The sequence below is a fragment of the Aquarana catesbeiana genome, linkage group LG09 (genome assembly GCF_042186555.1).
Source record: "Aquarana catesbeiana isolate 2022-GZ linkage group LG09, ASM4218655v1, whole genome shotgun sequence".
NCBI classification, from domain to species: Eukaryota; Metazoa; Chordata; class Amphibia; order Anura; family Ranidae; genus Aquarana; species Aquarana catesbeiana.
In genome coordinates this window covers 43,575,240-43,592,132 of record NC_133332.1, presented here as the reverse complement: position 1 = coordinate 43,592,132, position 16,893 = coordinate 43,575,240, and the positions used below count along the sequence as shown (strand labels likewise).

The window sequence follows — 16,893 nt, the reverse complement described above, 5'->3', positions numbered from 1 at the left end:
TATACCAGTGGCGGCCCATCCATTAGAGAGGCACAGGCGCCGCCCCCCCATCCATGCGTCCGGCCCCCTGTTCTACATGAAGGGGCGCCAGACTATGGATTCCAATGGGGGGGGGTTTGAAGCACATGATTAGAGCCAGAGGCAATAGCATATGAATATTCACTATTTTCACACTAAATCTCCTCCCTGCCAATCAGGAAGCAGGTTGTGAGACCCGTTTCTCGACTGGCCAAAATGTCAGACGATCCTATTGGATCCTAGGAGGAGGAGAGGGGAGATGCACGGTGAAAGCCGCGGTGCTCGAAATGAGGATACCAGAGCCCCTGCCCGCAGCCTGCTGCCCGCCAACCGCCACCTAGATCGGGTCCGCCGTGCTGGAGCAGAGGACACTGGAGCCGCTGCCCACAGCCCACCACCGATATATATATATATATATATATATATATATATATATATATACACCAGCCAGTTTATTAGGTACACCTTGCTATTACCGGGTTGGGCCCCCTTTTTCAGAACTGCCTTCATTCTTCCTGGCAGAGATTCAACAAGGTGTTAGAAACATTCCTCCAAAATTTTGGTCCATAGTGACATGGTAACATCACGCAGTTGCTGCAGAATTGTTGGCTGCACATCCATGTTGGGATTCTCCCATTCTACCACATCTGAAAGGTAATCTATTGGATTGAGATCTGATGACTGTAGAGGCCATTGGAGTACAATAACCTCATTGTTGTCATGTTCAAGAAACCAGTGGTGAGATGATTTGATCTTTGTGACATGGTGCATTATCCTGCTGGAAGGAGCCATCAGAAGATGGGTACACTGTAGTCATAAAGGGATGGACATGGTCAGCAACAATACTCAGGTAGGCTGTGGCGTTTATATGATGCTCAATTTGTACTAAGGGGCCCAAAGTGTGCCAAGACAATATCCCCCACACCATTACATCACCACCACCAGCCTGAACTGTTGCTACAAGGCAGGATGGATCCATGCTTTTCTGTTTACGCCAAATACTGACCCTACCATCTGAATGTTGCAGCTGAAATCGAGACTCATCAGACCAAGCAACGTTTTTCCAATCTTCAATTGTACAATTTTGGTGAGCCTGTGTGAATTGTAGCCTCAGTTTCCTGTTCTTAGCTGACAGGAGTGGCACCCGGTGTGGTCTTCTGCTGCTGTAGCCCATTTGATTCAAGGTTCGATGTGTTGTGCATTTAGAGATGGTATTCTGCATACCTTGGCTGTAACGAGTGGTTATTTGAGTTACTGTTGCCTTTCTATCATCTGGAACCAGTCTGCCCATTCTCCTCTGACATCAACAAGGCATTTTCCTCCATACAACTGACGCTCACTGGATATTTACTCTTTTTGGGACCATTCTCTGTAAACCCGAGACTTGGTTGTGCGTGAAAATTCCAGATCAGCAGCTTTTAAAACTCTCAGACCAGCCCGTCTGGCGCCAACAACCATGCCACGTTCAAAGTCACTTAAATCCCCTTTCTTTCCCATTCTAATGCTCGGTTTGAACTTCAGCAAGTCGACTTTACCACATCTAGATGACTAAATGCATTGAGTTGCTCCTGTGATTGGCTAACTAGCAATATGTGTGTTACCAAGCAATTGAACAGGTGTACCTAATAAAGTGGACGGTGAGTGTATATATAATATATATATGTTTAAGCATATCCAAGGTCAATATTAAATTATTTTTAATGGTAAACTTTAGAAGTTTGTGGTCAATTTTTGTTTCTTTTATTCACATTTATATTTTATTAATTGATATTTTTATACAATCCTTGTTTCACAAATTAACATTTAATAGAGGTTTAGGTTGCTATGAAATTATTTATGATTCTTGTTTGTTGTCTGGCACAGATCGGCATATTTTTCTCATCTCTTTTTCAGGAGATGTGGTCCATGGTCATTCCGTAGATGGATGTATATCTTCTGTTTAATGTGAAAAACAACCTGGGTTCATATCTGTCATTTAGCAGGTAAAAAAAATTATTATTATTATACTGGATTTATATAGCACCGACAGTTTACGCAGCGCTTTACAACATTAGGGCAGACAGTACAAGTACAATACAATTCAATACAGGAGGAATCAGAGGGCCCTGCTCGTTATAGCTTACAATCTAGGAGGGAGGGTCAAGTGATACAAAAGGGTAATAGCTGTGGGGGATGAGCTAATGGAGAAAATAGTGCAGTTGTTAGATGGAGGCAGGATAGGCTTCTCTGAAGAGGAAAGTTTTCAGGGAACGCCTAAAAGTGGATACATTTGGAGACAGTCTGACAGATTGGGGTAGGGAATTCCAGAGGATGGGCGAGGCTCGGGAGAAGTCCTGGAGGCGGATATGGGAGGAGGTGATGAGGGAGCTAGAGAGCAGGAGGTCTTGGGAGGAACGGAGATGGCGATTAGGTTGGTATTTTGAGACTAGGCTAGTCATGTAGCTGGGGGCAGAGTTGTGGATGGCTTTGTAACTTATTGTTAGTATTTTGAAATTAATTCGTTGGGCGAGTGGTAGCCAATGGAGGGATTGGCAGAGAGGGGTAGCAGACACTGAGCGGTTTGTAAAGTGGATGAGTCTGGCAGCAGCATTCATGATGGACTGAAGGGGGGATAGTCTGTTTAAAGGTAAGCCAATGAGGAGTGAGTTGCAGTAGTCGAGGCGAGAGATAACCAGGGAGTGAATCAGGAGCTTTGTGGTTTCATTGGTTAGAAAGGGACATAGTTTAGAGATGTTGCGGAGGTTGAGGCGGCAAGCTTTGGAAAGTTATTGGATGTGGGGCTGAAAGGAGAGTTCAGAGTCCAGGATAACACCTAGCACCCTGACATGTGGGGATGGGTGGATGGTTGTGCCATTGCTCTTGACAGAGAAGTCAGGGGAAGAGGCACGTGGGGGAGGAAATATTATAAGCTCGGTTTTGGACAAGTTGAGTTTGAGGAAGTGGTGTGACATCCATACAGATATGTCGATTAGTAAGTTAGTGATGCGTGAGGAGACTGATGGAATGAGTTGAGGGGTGGAGAGATAGATTTGTGTGTCGTCAGTGTAGAAATGATGTTGAAAGCCGTGAGAGGCTATCAGCTGACCCAGGGAAGAGGTGTAGATTGAAAATAAAAGAGGTCCAAGAACAGAACCTTTAAAAGAATCTTTATAGAACATAACAAAACACATCGCAGTGATGCTCAAGCAACTCTAAAGAAGCAAATATTGGATCCTCTTTTCTGTAAGCTGATTGCACAATACTATGTGTAATAATGACTAAATATGCTCAGATCTGCTCTGCTATTAGTCTCTTGGATGAGAAGCTGAGATTCACTGTGCTGGGCTTAAATATAACACAGATTGACAAATTGAGTGCATATAAGAATGGTGGTAGAATATTCAAATAGCAATCAAGCTAAACATATCAATTTATGAACAAGATGAGTAAATAACAATGTAAAAATGTAACAAGTAAAGCAACAAATAAACCAATGAAGTACTACATCAAAAACATTAGAAAATTCCATGAGAAGGAAAAAGCTAATGACTATTGGTTCATTTTGCAAGAGCAGTAATAAGGAGATTGATCTAATAGGTATATATTAAAGACAGACGAGATAATGGGGGTGATTTACTAAGAAGAAGGCATTGAGCCAGTTCATACATTAATTGGTGCGCCGGAAAAGTCATTAATTGAACGTGCGAACCGGCGCACATTGAAGCGCAAATAACAATAATAAATACCCGCATATGTAAACTGCAACTGGCACTAGGGTAACTGCAGTTTTCTCATTGATAATATGCCCAATACAATTGGTTTCCTTCATCTCATTGGATGTGTCTTGTTAGACAATTAGTAGGTGTTCTCGGGTAATTAACCCTTTTGATGCTAATCTCATTCCTATAACTTCTAATATATCTTTGAAATGTGTTTTTTTTTTCTTTTTTTACCCAAATCTTTCAATACATTACAAAGAACAGAGAAGTGGTTCTAAAACCAATAAATTAATATTTTCAGATCTTGATCTTTAAAGGTGACCATACACTTCAATCAGTTATTTTATTTCAGTTACTTATATAGCGCTGTCAATTTACGCAGCGCTTTACGTATTCATTGTACATTCACATCAGTTCCTACCCTCAAGGAGCTTACAATCTAAGGTCCCTAACTCACATTCATACATACTAGGGACAAATTAGACAGGATCCAATTAACCTACCAGCATGTCTTTGGAGTGTGGGAGGAAACCCACACAGGCACAGGGAGAACATGCAAACTCCAGGCAGGTAGTGTTGTGGTTGGGATTTGAACCAGTGACCCTTCTTACTGCTAGGTGAAAGTGCTATCCACTACACCACTGTGCTGCCCAGCTTAAATACATTAGATTGAGTGCAAGAGCCTGTTTGATTTTCTATCATTTGAATTAATTGTTTGAGTGCATCTTCCTATTACCTATTTTGCCTAAATATCAAGTTGTACAGAGATTGGCCAATCAGATTGCATAGTGCATGACCATCACAAGGGCCAAATTTGGAATGTAGATGTGCCATGACCCACTTGTATTTTCCTAACAATATTTCTTGGGAATTACACAAGGCACATGAAAAACCACCTTTTTTCAAGACATACTAGAGTGATCAGGAATCTTCAAACTACGGCTCTCCAGCTATTGCGGAACTACACATCCCACGAGGCATTGTAAAACTCTGACATTCACAGACATGACTAGGCATGATGGGAATTGTAGTTCCTGAACAACTGGAGGGCTGTAGTTTGAAGACCCCTGTGCTAGACCATTATTATGCCTCTAGAATTGGGAGTGTGGCATCTAACAAACTTCTCTCTGCTGGTGGACACATACACACACACACACACACACACACACACACACACACACACACACACACTGAAGCAGGAAGCAACATACATTGGCCCGGAAGTGAATCTCTACACGGGAAGTAGGTGTGTGTTTTGAGGCCAAATCATTTATACATACACACATGGCCCACACAAACACCACCCCATGTAAAAATAAATTAAAAATTATCTTGATTTGCAAAAAAGGATAATCTCTTCCTCAGAGAACAGTGAGCGAGTGTACAAACACAGATTGACAACATCAAAAATATTTCAGTGAAAAATATCCCCCCCCAAAACAAAAACAAAAAAAACAAAAGTAAAAGATACTTGCTCTAAAACACATCTGTTTTGCAAATACATAACAAACAAAATACAAAGAGAAAATACATGTGTTACAAACTCTATAAGGACACCAAAAGGTACTCTCTTGACACACACACACACTTCACACACACAGTTCACACACACATGCATTTCACACACCAAAAGCCACAGCAAAAAAACAAAGTCCCTGAGCATGCCCAGAACAATCCAAATGCAGCTAGCACAAAATAAGCCACCCCCCTGTCCAAAATTAAGTGCATCATACAGCATGCTATAAAATTACAGATGTGACAAACACCCCCCGGTCCAGGGGGGCAAACAAAGAGACTTTTGAGAAACATGGGCAAAAGTTATACAACAAATACCATTGCAGTCTATGGGAACTGACTTGTTAATTTTGCTAGTCCCCACTTGGCTGGCTCATATTCTAGTTATTGGCCTTAAAATGGGTATGGGGGCCCAGGTCCCACCCTGAGGGACATATATCAATGTCACCAATTTTTACAACCCCAAAAACGAACTAAGGAGTAGTGCCTTTAAAAATGCAAAATTGCTTAAAAGCTAGTAACTTGGGGAGGGGGGCTTACTCTGCCTGTAAAGTGGTGCATCTGTAGCATATATCCAAAATGCTGCTTCAAAGATGTACGGCTTTAGACAAAACTTACAAATCTGCTAGATTTTAACCCAAAACAAAAAATAGCCTGCCCCCCAATACATACAAGGCCATTTGTGTCTGTTAAGGCTTAAAATGAGAACCCCCACGTGAAAAATACCACCCATACTAAAAAAAATATTGTGCCCCTCCCACACACTAACAAACCCCTAGCCAAACACACAGCAAGCCAGCCCATGAAAGGGGGTGGATGCTTGGGGGCAGGAGGGGCTCAAGCACCTTGTTCCCATATTCAGGGGGACAAGGGCCTCTTCTACACAACCCTAGGCTAGGGTTGTGGGGGGCTGCAGACAGGGGGCTTTTTACGGAATGTGGAAAGCCCCTTTAAACTAGTGGGTACAAGGTGCTTTGTGGTTGGTATTGGGCTGAGCCCAACATGCCTCAAAGGCAGCTAGCTCTGTTGAGTGCATGTGGCCTTGTATGGTTCAGGTGGGGGTTGGGCGATCGCTCTTCTGGCCCCTTTCCTAGCTGGTCCTGTTGTATGCTCTGAAAAAGGATGTGGTTTGGATTGGTGACAGCAACTCACAGCCTTTTGAGAATGTAGTGGAGTGTGAAGCTCCCCTTTTAAAGCAAAAGCTAGCTCATGGAAATCCAAGGGATTAGAGGGAGGAGACAAGAACATTGGAGAATGGAGTGTGGAGTTCTCCTTTAAAAGCAAAAGTTAGCCCATGGAAATCCAAAGGATTAGAGGGGGAGACAAGAGCATTTGAGAATGGAATGTGGAACTCCCCTTTAAAAGCAAAAGCTAGCCCAAGGAAATCATATGCATTAGAGGGGGAAGGTTAAATGGCCTTTTAGTACAGTAGTGAGTTTTTTTATATAATTTTAACAAGGTGTATGTCACATGTTGGCAACATAAAATGCTAACATGACCTGTGTGCAAATCTCCTTAAAAAAATACATACAGGTGAACTAACGTAAAAAAAATGTGTCAAGTTTAGAGGGTAGAAAAAAGGGGGGGGGATATGGGGGAGGGGGGTTACAAGTGGTGATGCAATAAAATAGAAATTATAGTCAAGACAAATAGAGTAAAATTACCAAGGCAATACTAATGTGTCATCAAAGTCTGGAGGTAAATAATGCCTAAGCCAAGGAAGGCAGAGCTTCTCAAATTGACCAATTCCATCTCTTTCGATTGCTTTCATTTTAGCATGAATAAGAGCTTTATTAGTTCTGTGTATGGTTTCAGCTAGAATTAAATATTGAGTTTTCCATGCCTTAGTAATGGTTTGTTTTGCGGCTGTTAGGAGCTGTAAAGAAGGCGAAATTGATTCTGTGTGATCCCATCAGGTTTCTGGTTTAATAGGGCTGTAGCAGGATTGGACTGTATAGGTGTATCAAAGATTTTGGAGGCTAAGACAAAAACTGCCTTCCAGAATTTTTGGGCCATTGGCAATCCCACCAAATATGAAATTGAGTGCCAAACAAGCTCCAGGGTAATCAGAAGCCTATTTCGATCTTCTAGCGGGAGCCAAATACAAACAGGTTAGCACCTTAAAGTTAGAAGAAGCAGACTTAGTGGCAAACCATATGCTAGACAATTCAGTAGCATTAAATGAGCGATTAAGGTCTAGTTGAGGGGGGACCAGTGTTAGTACTAGCTAAAATTAGCTTATAGAAAAACGATAAACAAGTCCTCAAGCATGAGGGTCAGAAATACATATGCATTCAAAAACGAGACATCTGGGATAGTTGGGAGTTGAAATTAAGATAAGGTTGGAAAAATTTTGATTTGCAAATATTGAAACAATTTCAATTGAGGAAGTCCAAATTTATCACATGAAGTAGGAAAAAAATGTATATAATAGGCAGATACCAAATTATATAAACGTGATAAATTAGCTGTATTCCAGGCTTTGAAAGAAGTAGGAGCGATCCAGGCAGGGTAAAAAGCGTGATTAACAAAAGAAAGGAGCCATAAATGAGGAGATTAAAGGCCAAGAGAAGTTTTGAATTTGTCCCAGATAGATAAAGAATGTTTTGTGATAGGATTGCAAATAAAAGTACGATCAGTTTGTCTTAACCATAACATGTTAGATACTGAAATAGGGTCCCAGTCAATAGACTCAATTGTTACCCATAAAAAAATTTCTTTGATTGCGTGGTATTTTGGTAAATTTGCAAGGTGTGCAGCATGATAGTAAGGAGAAATATTTTGAGACCTAATCCTCTGTAGCATTGTGGGAGACACAGAGTGGATTTAGAGGTTCGAGATTTTGTTTTACCCCAGGTAAAGGAGATAATTCTGCGCTGTATAAGCCGTAAAAAAATTAGATGGAACTGGGATGGGAAAAGACTCTAGAAAGATATAAAAACTTGGGCAATATAGCCATCTTAATTACATTAATTTTGCCTATCCAGGATAGAGGGATAGAGGACCATTGTGATAATAATTCAGTAATCTGTTTTAGTAATGAAGGGAGGTAAGCTGAGTATAAGTCAGTTATCTTAGGAGTGAGTTGTTTTCCTAAGTATGGAAGTCTAATGCCGTGTACACAGGATAGGATTTTCCGACAACAAATGTTCGATGGGAGCTTGTTGTCGGAAACTCCGTCCGTGTGTAGGCTCCATTGAACATTTTCTGTCGGAATTTTCGACAAACAAAATTGGAGATCTGGATCTCCAATTTTCCGACAACAAAATCCGTTGTCTGAAATTCTGATCATGTGTACAAAATTCAGACGCACAAAATTCCACGCATGCTCGGAATCAAGAAGAAGAGCTGCACTGGCTATTGAACTTCATTTTTCTCGTCTCGTCATACGTGTTGTACGTCACCGCGTTCTTGACGTTCAGAATTTCCGACACGATTTAAGTGACTGTGTGTATGAAGGACAAGTTTGAGCCAACATCTGTCGGAAAAAAAACATGGATTTTGTTGTCGGCAAATCTGATCGTGTGTACGTGGCATTAGAGGTGTCCAAGAGAACGGAAGTGAATCTTTAACAAGCTGAAGGTCTGAAGGAGGCAAGGAAATGTTGAGTGCAGTCGATTTTTGATAGTTAACTGTTAAGCCTGAAATGTGTGCAAAACGGTTTAGGACAGGTATGAGATTAGGTACCGTGATATGGGGAGATGTCAAGAAGAGTAAGATGTAATCTGCAAAAAGACATACTTTATGGTGACATTCATCTAATTCAATACCTTTTATGTTTTGGATCAGATCTAATTTAATGGGCCAAGGGTTCAATGAGGAGTGCAAATAGGAGGGGGGAGAGAGGACATCCTTGATGGGTGCCTCTTCCAATAAGGAAAGTGTCTGATTTAAAACCAGCATATTTGATAAATGCATTCAAGTTGTCGTACATAGCAAAAAGGAGGGTTTCACCATGTCAGATCAGTGTGTAGTTGCCACATCCCTAATAATCTATCAAGAAAAAGAAATCCCCCTTCATTGAGACTTTGTAGGCAACAAACACACATGTAGTTACAAAAAATATAATTTATTAGATGTGCATAAAAATGTTCGATCATATGATGACCGATACTAAAAAGACATAGGGAAATGTTTATACAAATATGAAAAACAGCATAGACAAAACAACAAGTCACATGATATGTATGACAACAAAAGTTGTTACTCTCCGGTATATAGTAATCCCCGGTACCCGACCCGTTTCTGGTTCAAGCACCTAAATCAGGGAAATTAAGTAAGAGTATATGTAGTCTTAATTTTGTCTTTACATGTGAAATTCCACCATATAACAAAATGGATGAATCACTGCCAGCGGGGGGTGTCGATGGACGCCAACCCTCCGTATTGATCCTACACGATAACAGTATAAGAAAAGGAATTTGCCTTGTTCAGTTTGCCCGGTGATTACAGGAATGGCGAATTGCCAAACATCTTTAGATTTGTTTGGGATGAAAGAGCTATCCAAAGCCTTAAATGTGGCTCCAGGTCTGTGTGTAGCTGCAATACTTTCCAAATCATATGGATATTAGACCTCCATGTGGAGCGGGGTGGACGCAAACCGGCCGCTCCAGCCCCCTCCACAGCCCAGCACTCCATTGAGTGTGTGTGAGGGGGGGTCAGAGCAGGGAGCTGGTGACTGACAGTCACCAGCTCTCTGCTCGGAGAGCTGTGAGAACCGAGCGATCTGCAGTGTTTGATCTCTCGGTTTTTAGTCTTAGAGCCAGAGGGGTACCGATGCTGCATCCACCTAAGTAAGTATAATTCTGGAAAAAAAAACAATTCCCATACTTCTCTTTTAAATTACAACTAAAGGCCCCTATATCACAGTTTAAACAAGTGCCAATTTCAGTTACTGAATGCACAAGCCTCATATGGTAAACAAAAAACTTCCTTTGCCTTCCCTGACTGAGCCCAATTCTCCTTCTCCACATACTCCCACATTGCAAACACATTGCAGCTCACAGTAGGGAGGTTTCAGCAACAGAGGCAGTGTTGTCCATTAGGGATGAGCCGAACACCCTCCGGTTCGGTTCGCAGCAGAACATGGGAACAGGCAAAACATTCGGCAGAACACACGAACACCGTTAAAGTCTATGGAACACAAACATGAAAAATCAAAAGTGCTCATTTTAAAAGCTTATATGCAAGTTATTGTCATAAAAATTGTTTGGGGACCTGGATCCTGCCCCAGGGGACATGCATCAATGCAAACATTTTTTTAAAAAACTGACATTTTTTTTTGGAGCAGTGATATTTTTAATGCTTAAAGTGAAACAATAAAAATGAAATATTCCTTTAAATATTGTGCCTGGGGGGTGTCTATAGTATGCCTGCAAAGTGGCACATTTTCCCGTGTTTAGAACAGTACCACAGCAAAATGACATTTCTTAAGGAAAAATTGTCATTTAAAACTGATTGCGGCTGTAATGAATTGTCGGGCCTTGGCAATATAGATAAAACTCATTGAAAAAAAGAGCATGGGATCCCCCCTCAGTTCATTACCAGGCCCTTTGGGTCTGGTATTAATATTAAGGGGAACCCAGAACCAATATTAAAAAAAAATTGCGTGGGGGTCCCCCTAAATTCCATATCAGGCCCTTCAGGTCTGATATGGAAACCCTGCGCCAAATTTTAAAAAAATTGCGTAGGGGCCCCCCAAAGTCCACACCCGACCCTTCAGGTCAAGTATGGATTTTAAGGGGAACCCTGCACCAAAATAAAAAAAAATGGCGTAGGGGTCCCCCCCAAAATCCATACCAGACTCTTATCTGAGCACGCAACCTGGCAGGCCGCAGGAAAAAAGGGGGGATGAGAGATCGCCCCCCCTCCTGAACCATACCAGGCCACATGCCCTCAACATAGGGAGGGTGTTTTGGGGTCTGGCCAAGGGCCTCATCCCCACAACCCTGGCCCGGTGGTTGTGGGGGTATGCGGGCAGGGGGCTTATCGGAATCTGGAAGCCCCCTTTAACAAGGGGACCCCCTGTGTGAATTGGTATTGGATTACATCGTACCTAATACCATTTCTCAAAAAAAGTGTCAAAAATGGTAAAAAAGACAAGAGACAGCTTGGGACAAGTCCTTTTTTAAAAAATAAAAAAATAAAAATGTCTCACGATGCAAGTTCACACAGTCCAAAGGACCGAAAAAGAAAAAAAAAAGCTGCAACTGATCCGCCTCCATGGGAGGCTCCCGCCGACTGACGCATCTTCTCTGTGACAGTTCTTATATAACTGAGGGCGGGGCCATCCGGTGACGTATACAGGTGACCCTGCTCCCCTCTGATGCCACGTTTTAATAAGACTTGTCCCAAGCTGTCTCTTGTCTTTTTTACCATTTTGACACTCTTTTTGTGAAATGGTAGGGGTACAATGTACTCCATTACCAATTCACACAGGAGAGAGGCCAGGATCTGGGGTTCCCCTTGTTAACGGGGCTTCCAGATTCAGATAAGCCCCCTGCCCACATACCCCCACATTCACAGGGCCAGGTTTGTGGGGATGAGGCCCTTGTCCCCATCAACATGGGGACAAGGTACTTTGGGGTCAGACCCCAAAGCACCCTCCCCATGTTGATGGCATGTGGCCTGGTACGGTTCGGGGGGGGGTGCTCTCTTGTCCCCCCCTCTTTTCCTGCGGCCTGCCAGGTTGTGTGCTCTGATAAGGGTCTGGTATGGATTTTGAGGGGGACCCCTACACCATTTTTTTTTTACATTTTGGTGTAGGGATTTGGTATGGATTTTGGGGGGGACTCCTACGCCATTTAAAAAAAAAAATTGGCTCATGGTATCCCCTTAATTTCCATATCAGACCTGAAGGGACTGGTATGGATTTTAGGGGGACCCCCACGCAATTTTTTTTTTGGTCGGGGTTCCCCTTAATACTCATACCAGACCCAAAGGGCCTGGTAATGGACTGGGGGGATCCCTTGCTCTTTTTTTCAATGAGTTTTATCTATATTGCCTAGACCCGACAATTCATTACAGCCGCGATCAGTTTTAAATGACAATTTTTCCTTTAGAAATGTCATTTTGCTGTGGTACTGTTCTAAACATGGGAAAAATGCGCCACTTTACAGGCATACTATAGACACCCCCAGGCACGATATTTAAAGGAATATTTCATTTTTATTGTTTCACTTTAAGCATTAAAAAAATCACTGCTCTCGAAAAAACTGCCGTTTTTACAATATTTTTTTGCATTGATACATGTCCCCGGGGCAGGACCCGGACCCCCAAACACTTTTTATGACAATAAGTAACTTGCAAATAAGCCTTTAAAATGAGCACTTTTGATTTTTCATGTTAGTGCCCCATAGACTTTAACGGTGTTCCAGCGGCTTTCGAATTTGCCACAAACACTGCATATTGTTCGCTGTACAGAGAATGGGTGAACACCCGATGTTGGAGTCGAACTTACATTCGACTCCAACTTCGGGCTCATCCCTACTGTCCATCAAGAAAGTGGTGAGGACTAGGTGTTGCCAGGTGCTGACTGATAACCTACAGGCTTCTGAATCAGCAGTGACTATGCAAAAAGCTATGCCCTTTGCAACTTTTTTCTTCCGAAGGAAGCACAACCTGCATAAGCTTCATTCAGTAAAGTTCACTGACCAGATCACTAGCTATGTTTTAATGATGACAAAATACTTGTGGATCATGCTAAGTCTGCAGGTGACCATACTGTCCAGACAGACTGGGTCTATTGAGGTATCTCAGGTATCTTCACTGACCAATATAAATATAACAGCTTATAAAAGGCAAATATTCCTAATAAAAAGATAAAAAAAAAATTGTACCACAGAATAGTAAAATATTAAAAAAGAATGAATTTGAACAGGAAAATATATTTAACACATTCCTGCCTGGCCTATAGCAAGTTGACGGCTGGGCTGGTTCCTTTCTCTTTCTGAGTGGACATCACATGACGTCCTCTCGGAAGGTGCCACTCGTGTGGCTGCAGGGCCGCGCAGTGGCCTGATCTGTCACTGGCTGTGTCCACTGCTGATACCATGTGACTGCTGTGACCAATCACAGCATATCACATGACAGTTGTAAACAATGGCTTTCTTTCATGCCATTCATTGTGTAAAATTGTGTTGCTAGCTGTGGTCAATGTGATCACATGTTACAGACAGGGCAAATCACATCCTATCTGTACCATGTGATTAGCTGTGGCCAATTACAGCTAATCACAATAAAACAAGAATGAATCAGTTTCATTAAGTAAAATGCTTGCTTATAGCAATGCAATGCACTGCTATAAGCAATCATAATGTGTAAATAAAAAAAAAATCCTGATCCCTTCCCCATAGTAGTACAATGTTACCATTTTAACATTATATTGCCCTGATCACAATGTGTTAATTAAAAAAAATGTAAAAAAATAAACAAAATAAAAAACAAAAACAAAAACAAACCGTATTATTATATATTTTTTGTACCGTCACCAATCAGTGTCCCTGATCACCGCCACACCAGTTATATGAGGACACTGTACTGCACTGGTAAAAGCATGTAAAAAAAAAAGATTATTACATTTTTTTTTTAATTTCTTCATTTTCCAAAAAATTAGGACAAAAAAATTCAAAAAACCCGCCATAACTTTTACCTTGGACTGTCTACTTTTCAAAAAGGGAACATTTAGGGGATATTTGTACTATACTGACATTTTTGGGCCTCAAGAAATGAGATAGGCCGTCAGTATATCAGGATTTTCTGAAATATACCATAGTTTGGGGACTCCATAACTTTCCTATAGACTTTAAATAAAATACTGTGTGTGTGTATATATATATATATATATATATATACACATATATATACACACACACTCACCGGCCAGTTTATTAGGTATACCTTGTTAGTACCCCATTTTTCAGAATTACCTTAATTCTTAATGGCAGAGATTTTGGTCCATATTGACATGATATCATCACGCAGTTGCTGCACATCCATGATGCGAACCTCCCGTTCCACCACATCCCAAAGGTGCTCTATTGGATGGAGATCTGGTGACTGTGGAGGCCATTGGAGTACAGTGACCTCATTGTCATGTTCAAGAAACCAGTGGTGAGATGATTTGAGATTTGTGACATGGTGCATTATCCTGCTGGAAGGAGCCATCAGAAGATGGGGACATTGTAGTCATAAAGGGATGGACATGGTCAGCAACAACACTCAGGTAGGCCGTGGCAAATAACGATGCTCAATTGGTACTAAGGGGCCCAAAGTGTGCCAAGAAAATATCCCCCAAACCATTACACCACCAGCCTGAACTATTAATAATACAAGGCAGGATGGATCCATGCTTTCATGTTGTTTACGTCAAATTCTGACCCTACTATCTGAAAGTCAGAGCGGAAATTGAGATTCATCAGACCAGCCAATGTTTTTCCAATTTTCTATTGTCTAGTTTTGGTGAACCTGTGTGAATTGTAGCCTCAGTTTCCTGTTCTTAGCTCACAGGAGTGGCACCCGGTGTGGTCTTCTGCTGCTGTAGCCCATCTGTTTCAAGGTTCGATGTGTTGTGCATTCAGAGATGGTATTCTGAATACCTTGGTTGTAATGAGTGGTTATTTGAGTTACTGTTGCCTTTCTATCATCTGGAACCAGTCTGCCCATTCTCATCTGACCTCTGACATCAACAAGGCATTTTCGTCCACACAACTGCCACTCACTGGATATTTTCTCTTTTTCGGACCATTCTCTGTAAACCCAAGAAATGGTTGTGCATGAAAATCCCAGTAGATCAGCAGTATTTGAAATACTCAGACCAGCCTGTCTGGCACCAACAACCATGTCACATTGAAAGTCACTTAAATCCCCTTTATTCCCCATTCTGATGCTTGGTATGAACTTTAGCAAGTTGTCTTCACCACGTTGCTCCCATGTGATTGGCTAATTAGCAATTTGTGTTACCAAACAATTGAACAGGTGTACTTAATAAAGTGGACGATGAGTGTATATACAATATATATATATGTTTAAGCATATTCAAGGTCAATATTAAATTACTTTTAATGGTAAACTTTAGAAGTTTTGTCAATTTTCTTTTCTTTTATTTACATTTATATTTTAATAATTGATGTCATATTTGTATTATTTTTATAAATTTTTCTATCTTTGTTTCACAAATTAACATTTGATAGAGGTTTAGGTTGCTATGGAATTATATATGATTCTTGTTTGTCTGGCACAGATCACCAATTTTTTCTCATTTCTTTTTCAGGAGAGTCAGTTCATAGCCATTCCGTGGATGGATGTGTATCTTCTGTTTAATGTGAAAAACAACATAGGTTAATACCTGTCATTTAGCAGGTAAAATAATATTTCCTGACGCCTTCATGGCAGCACACACTGGGTTGTGACTCCGCCCCCACAACCTGACAGGATTGGTTAGCTATAAATTTGAAGGGGAGACACCCCGCTGCATTCTCTTTTCTATCCTCACCTGACAGATTGGGATAAGCAAGGTTGCTCCTGTTTACAAGATTAAAGAAAAAGCCTCTTACCGCACTCGCCCCAGCAGGTTCAAGCCTCTCCTGTTTGGAAGTCCCTCCTGTACAGTCTCTAAAGGAGCTTCTATGGAGGGAACCCCCATTCTGGTGGTCTCAGGGGGCGTCTGGATGTCTGGCACAGTAAGCTTTAAAGAAGCTTCATATATTGCAGTGGTCTCCTCTCTATTATGCCTGTCCTTTTTTTCTTTATCAATCATTTCCCTGCTTAAAGGGATTGCTGGTACCTGTTGTCCACCACTGTGGAACCGTCATGGCGGCCGACGCTCCTCTTCTGCTCTGCACGCTCTCTATTGTGCCCAGAGTCAGGTTACTGCCTTGGGAAGGTTGTGCCCTTTTCCAAGATGGCGCAGAGGCGTTTGGGACGCTCTGCGCATGCGCGGGAGCATCATTTTGCCGCGACGGCGGCGCCACATTTAAAAACAGTCTTTCTTTGTGTTTTTGCTGAAGTGAATCAAAAAACTTGGATTTCGCTGTCTGTCTCCCTGCTTTGCCAGAAACTAACTCAGCAAACTCAGGTAAGTTGGATCTACTGCTCCAGACTCTCTTCAGCTTTTTTTTTTTTTTTTTTTTAATTTTTTTTAAATAAATATTTTTTTCCTATTCCTCTTCAGACTTCCTGTCACTATTGCTATGGAGACCAGTGCCCGCGCAGACCACCATCAGCAAACGAGGTAAGAGGCCATCCGTCATTGGTAAGTATTGAAGCAGGGGAGAGAAAAAGAGAGCCGGACCACTAATGCTGCGTTTTTGGCAGCCCTACCAGGTCAAGAGCCGCATGTTCAAGGCATGGAAGAAGATCAAGTCATGCGTCAAGCAGGAGGTTTGAGGGAATGCGTCAAGCCATTCAAGATCTTCCTCCCGCCACCGAAGACATAGCCGCTCACGCCGCAGCCGCTCCCGTCATAGTCGGTCACACCTCAGATGGTCACCTTCATCACACCGCCAGAGCCGCCACACCCGTCCTGCAGCAAATGCTTGCTGGATATGCGGCGCACCGGCCTTGCCAGATAAACTAGCCTGCCGCTCCTGCTTCAATGAGGCAAAAAAGGAAAAAGAATTAGACGCAAGAGTGGCTACAGAGCTCATAAGAGAATCTGTACGAG

The 16,893-nt window shown here is 41.9% G+C and overlaps 1 long non-coding RNA gene across 1 annotated transcript; it reads right to left on the bottom strand.

The window, feature by feature from the left end:
- Positions 1-1,746: 1,746 nt before the first annotated feature.
- LOC141107551 (uncharacterized) lies at positions 1,747-15,546 on the bottom strand. Its single transcript, XR_012235929.1, has 2 exons — positions 15,477-15,546; positions 1,747-1,953 (listed from the first exon to the last, which is right to left on the bottom strand). It is a non-coding gene; the product is annotated as an uncharacterized lncRNA (long non-coding RNA).
- Between the last annotated feature and the right edge of the window lie 1,347 nt (positions 15,547-16,893).